Genomic DNA, 5,521 nt, shown 5'->3' on the forward strand with positions numbered 1-5,521 from the left:
AAAAAAAAAAAACAGGGCTGGCACTGTGGGGTAGGGGGTAAAGCCTTTGCCTGCAGTGCCGGCATCCTATGTGGGTGTCTTTCAGGTCCTGGCTGCTCCACTTAGGATCCAGCTCTCTGCTACGGCCTGGGAAAAGCATATGATGGCCCAAGTCCTTAGACGCCTGCACCCACATGGGGGACCTAGAGGAAGTTACTGGCTCAGCTCCGGCCATTGTGGCCATCTGGGGAGTGAACCAGAGGATGGAAAACCTCTGGTTCAAGTGATGTCACCATACATAATCTCTCCAAGGAAGGCAAATGAACAAGGCACAGAGCTGCTGACTACTCACTGTTGTACTATTCAAATACTGAACACAAGCTAAATGCCTGTAGTTGCAGGCTGCTGAAGTATGTTCTGGTGAGCCGATGCCACAGAGTGAGTGCTATGTGATGCTAATAAGAAGCAATGAGGAAGTGATGCTGGTGATATGTTATAAAGTGGAAAACGAAAGGTAGGCGTCACAGCAAGCTGTGCAAAGTCTCTATCAAGTTAGAAAATGTTTATATATATATATGTACCTATTTAAAAGTCTGGAAGATGCTGAAAAAGCACAACGTGCTTTAACCCACATTTTCTTGGGTCCCTAAATCTAGTCAGATTAAGTGGCCGTGAAGTTTCCAGATCTTCACTGAGAGCTGTCATATGTATCGTGACTCATACAGGCACAAATCCAAAGCTGGAGGCTAACCTGGGAGTACCTTCCCAGCTAGGCTTTATTTTTTTTTTTAAATATATTTTTAATTTATTTGGAAGATAGATAGAGAGAGAGAGAGAGAGAGATCTTCCAATAACTGGTTTATTCCCCAAATGGCCCCAGCAGCCAGGGCTGGTTCAGGCTCAGCCCTGGAGCCCAGAACTCCACCCAGTCTCCCACTGGGGCCGTCTTCTGCTGCTTTCTCTGGGCACAGTAGCAGGGAGCCGACTCAGGAGCTGAGCACCTAGGACTCTGGCTGGCACTGATATGGGACGCCAGTGCTGCCAGTGGCGGCTTACCCCGCTGAACCACAATGCTGGACCCCAAGTAGCACCTTCACGGGGTGATTCCGTGTACTGTGAGTGGGACTCAGTTCTTTCCTACCTAACCTCATCTAACTCTGAGAGTGAGCCGCAGGAGTTCCAGTTACGAATCTTGGAGAGGCTTAGTAACTTGCACCAAGGTTATTAGCATAATTACTGGGAAGCACCTGTATGATTATTTAGAAAGCTATCGAAGGTGGCAAAGTGCCATCAGCTCAAAGAAAATAGATTCAAATCAAACCAGATCATTTCTGGTTCCTAAAGCCTTTCCCACCTCTGTGCCTTTAAATCTGTGTCCCTCTGCCCTGTGGGGTCTGTCCCCTCTGGGAGCCTTGTCCCAGCTTCCTGGCCTGGTTGAGATGCTTCCTCCTCTGGGAATACTTCCCTCATTGTCACCCCTGGGGGGCACCCTCTCATCCCCTCCCCCCACCAACCTGTGACTTTGGCATTTGGTACTTGGCACTTGCTGTTCGCCACTCTCGCAGCCAGGCTGTGAGCACTGACTGCGTGCTGATGGGTGAGAACGTTGCTTAGGTTTTATTAAGCGCCATTAAAGATTAAAAAAAAAAAAAAAGCAAAAACCAAAACTTTCGAGGCCAGTACTGTGGTGCAGGGGGGTAAGCGACTGCCTTTGAAGCTGGCATCCGATATCCAGTTCAAGTTTTGCTTGGCAACTCCACTCCCATCCAGGTCCCTGCTAAAGTGCTCCGGCTGGGGGGGGGGGGGGGGGAGGCGGTGCTGTGGCATGGTGGGTTAAAGCCCCAGCATGCAACGCCGGCATCCCATATGGGCGCCGGTTCGAGTCCTGGCTGCTCCTCTTCTGATCCAGCTCTCTGCTGTGGCCTGGGAAAGCAGTGGATGATGGCCCAACTCCCTGGGCCCCCGCACCCGTGTGGGAGACCTGGAAGAGGCTCCTGGCTCCTGGCTTCAGGCCAGCACAGCCCTGGCCATTGCAGTCACTTGGGGAGTGAACCAGTGGAATGAAAGACCTCTCTCTTTCCCTCTCTCTGCCTCTCCTTCTCTCTCTACGTAACTCTGATTTTTCAAATAAATATACTAATTCTTAAAAAAAAAAAAAAATAAAGTGCTTGGGAAGGCAGCAGAGCTGGCCCCAATGCTGAGTCCCTGCCACTCATGTGGGAGACCCAGTGGGGATTCCAGGCTCCTGGCTTCTGCCTGGCCCAGCCCCAACAGTTGTGGCTATTTGTGAAATCGCAGATAGAGGATCTCTGTTTTTTCCTCTGTTACTCTATCAAATAAAAAAATCATAAAAACAAAAATCACCCGCCAGTGGCTTGGTCCCGAAGGCGTGTGTGTGAGAGCGTGAGAGAGTGAGCGAGAGAGTGAGACACTCATTTAAGACCTCGGCAGGCCCCAGAAAACTCTTTTGATTACTGATGTTAAACCAAAACTCTTGAGACCAAGGGATCTGTGAAGTAGAAGGGCTTAGGGAACCATAACAGGTGCGCACCTGAAACGGAGAGGCCCAGGCCCTGGGACAGGTTCTTGCAGCCACTAGCCGCAGGGCTTGGAAGCATTTGGTAAAGTCCCCTGGCAACAATTTTTTTTATAAACTCTGGGCCAGGTGAACCTACGCTGGCTACAGCCAAGCAGCCAGGAGAAGCTTTGGGACAAGAGGCAGCCCTAAGGAGAAGCAGTTGTTACTTCTGTATTGCTTGGGCTTAACAGTAAAGCCTGTAGGTCTCTAGGGTGTGGTGGCCCTGCTAGTTCCAGACTTAAGGACTGAAGCGGAGGTTTCAACATGGAGTCAACATGTGGTTCAACATGTGGTTTCAGCCACAGAGGCTAACTGATCAGCATCCCTTGCTCCCCGTCCACCCACTGTCCTTGAAATCACATTTAGGACATAGGCCATATGAGACATTCTCCTTTCTCACAGGAAACCTTAGCACCCACTCAGGGGCCAGCATCCCATACCAGCACAGTGTGTCTCAGCTGCTCCACTTCTGATCCGGCTCCTTGCTAATGTGCCTGTGGGCCCCTGCTACCCATGAGGGAGAACTGGATGGAGTCTGGGAGTCCTGGCTTTGGCCTGAGCCACAGCAGCTGTGACCATTTGGGGAGTGAACGAGCAGATGGAGGACTTCTCTTTTCGTAACTCTTTCAAATAGATAAATCTTTGATACAGAAAATGCACTTGGACCAAACAAACAAACAAACAAAAAAACCTTTTTGCTGTGAAAAAAAAAAATTGAAGGTGATCCAATTTTTTTCTATTTTTTTATTTTTTTTGACAGGCAGAGTTAGACAGCGAGAGAGACAGAGAGAAAGGTCTTCCTTCTGTTGGTTCACCCCCCAAATGGCTGCTATGGCCGGCGCGCTGAGCTGATCCCAAGCCAGGAGCCAGGTGCTTCCTCCTGGTCTCCCATGCAGGTGCAGGGCCCAAGCACTTGGGCCATCCTTCACTGCCTTCCCAGGCCACAGCAGAGAGCTGGACTGGAAGAGGAGCAACCAGGACTAGAACCCAGGGCGCCCTAGGCGGAGGATTAGCCTAGTGAGCCGCGGCGCCGGTCCAATATTTTTCTATTGTAACCATTATCGAACCCCACCTCCCCCCAACATAAATCAATAGTGGGTTGGTAGGGTTTGTACCGCGCAGGCCGGTGCCCCTAATGCTGACCATACAAAGCGCCTGCCTGCCCCTCGCTCGCTGTTCAACCAGGAAGGGGCCAGCGAGACCCCTGCCCTCAATCTTTCTGGTGCGAGGAGACCCCTAAACACGAAGAAAAGGGAGACGGGTCATTCCGGACAGGGCTAAGCGCCTGAGAAAAAACCCCAGGACCGGCAGGCGACGGTGGGAGGGCGCCCCTCTGGGGGTCGTCGTGGCGGGGGTGAGGAGATCGTCGTGGCCGGGGGTGGGGTGGGGGTCCCGTACCCCTCTAGGGGGTCGTCGTGGCCGGGGGTGAGGGGGGGTCCCGCGCCCCTCTAGGGGGTCGTCGTGGCGGGGGTGAGGAGGTCGTCGTGGCCGGGAGTGAGGGGGGGTCCCGCGCCCCTCTAGGGGGTCGTCGTGGCGGGGGTGAGGAGATCGTCGTGGCCGGGGGTGGGGGGGGGTCCCGTACCCCTCTAGGGGGTCGTCGTGGCCGGGGGTGAGGGGGGTCCCGCGCCCCTCTAGGGGGTCGTTGTGGCCGTGGGTGAGGGGGGGTCCCGTACCCCTCTAGGGGGTCGTCGTGGCCGGGGGTGGGGGGGTCCCGCGCCCCTCTAGGGGGTCGTCGTGGCCGGGGGTGAGGGGGGTCCCGCGCCCCTCTAGGGGGTCGTCGTGGCCGGGGGTGAGTGGGGTCCAGCGCCCCTCTAGGGGGTCGTCGTGGCGGGGGTGAGGGGGGGGTCCCGCACCCCCCTAGGCGGTCGTCGTGGGGGTCCCGCACAGGGTTCCCGGAGATCGAGCCTCGGCCCAGGGGAGCGGGCCGGGGGCACGGAGGGGCCCTGCGGGGGTCTGTGTGCAGGAGTCCGTCGGCGGGGGTCGCCCCCAGGGCCGCGCCTCAGCGCTCGCCGCCCCCTCCCCAGGCTGGCCGGGGCGTGCCCGTGGGGACAGGTGCGGGGCAGCGCGGCGCGCCTGCAGGCCCGGGAGGCCCCCCTCGGCCTCGCAGCTCGCAAGCCCCTCCTTGGGTGCTGACCCGCGACCGGGACCGGACAGTTCAGAGCGCGCGCCAGTGGCGCGCTTGGCCCCGAGTCGGGCTCCCCCCCCACACTTTCTCCACTCCCCTCCTCCCTTTGGGCCTGGAGAAACGAGCTGCCACCCGCCACGCCCCTCCGCGTCCGCGGCGCCGCTGCCGGACTCCGCTCCGCGTCTCCCCAGGGCCTGGCAGCGCCAGAAGAGCCCCCGCGGGGTGCGGGCGCGGGCTGGGTCACGTGACCGCCCGCCAGGCGCCCCGCGGCTCGGCCAGCCCGCGAGTGCGCATGCGCCACCCCCGCTCGGTCGGCTCGGACGCTGCCACTGTCAGCTCCTCCCCCCTCCCTCCTTCCTCTTCATCTTTCCTGACATTCACGCCGTTCTCCCCGCCCCGTTGGTTACGTCGGGCAGACAGCCCGGCGAGCCAATCATCGCGCTGTGTTCAGGGGCCGGCACGCGGAACCGGTCGGGGCGGGCCAATGGGAGCCCCCGGAGCGGGCGCGCCCCAACCGGGCCGGGGAGCTGGGGCCGAGGGGGCGGTGCTTCTCCTGTCAGCATGTGGGCGGGGGAGGGCGGGGGCCCGGAGCCGCAGAGGCGTCGACGGCGGAGGCGACGCCGCGGCCGCTCAGTGCTCCGAGTGGGCCCGGCGGCGCTTGCCCGTGTGCGCGGGGGGCTTGCGGGTGGACGGCGGCGGCCCTGCGCGGGCCGCGGCGCCATGGCGGGGCGGTAGACGCCGAGCGGCGGGCGAGGCGAGGCGCGGCGGCGACCGTCAGCGGGGGCCGGGGGGTGGGCAGGCCCGGGGCGGGGGTCGTCCCGGGCAGCGCGGGGCCGCCG

The sequence above is a fragment of the Lepus europaeus genome, chromosome 21 (genome assembly GCF_033115175.1).
Source record: "Lepus europaeus isolate LE1 chromosome 21, mLepTim1.pri, whole genome shotgun sequence".
In the NCBI taxonomy this organism is placed as follows: domain Eukaryota; kingdom Metazoa; phylum Chordata; class Mammalia; order Lagomorpha; family Leporidae; genus Lepus; species Lepus europaeus.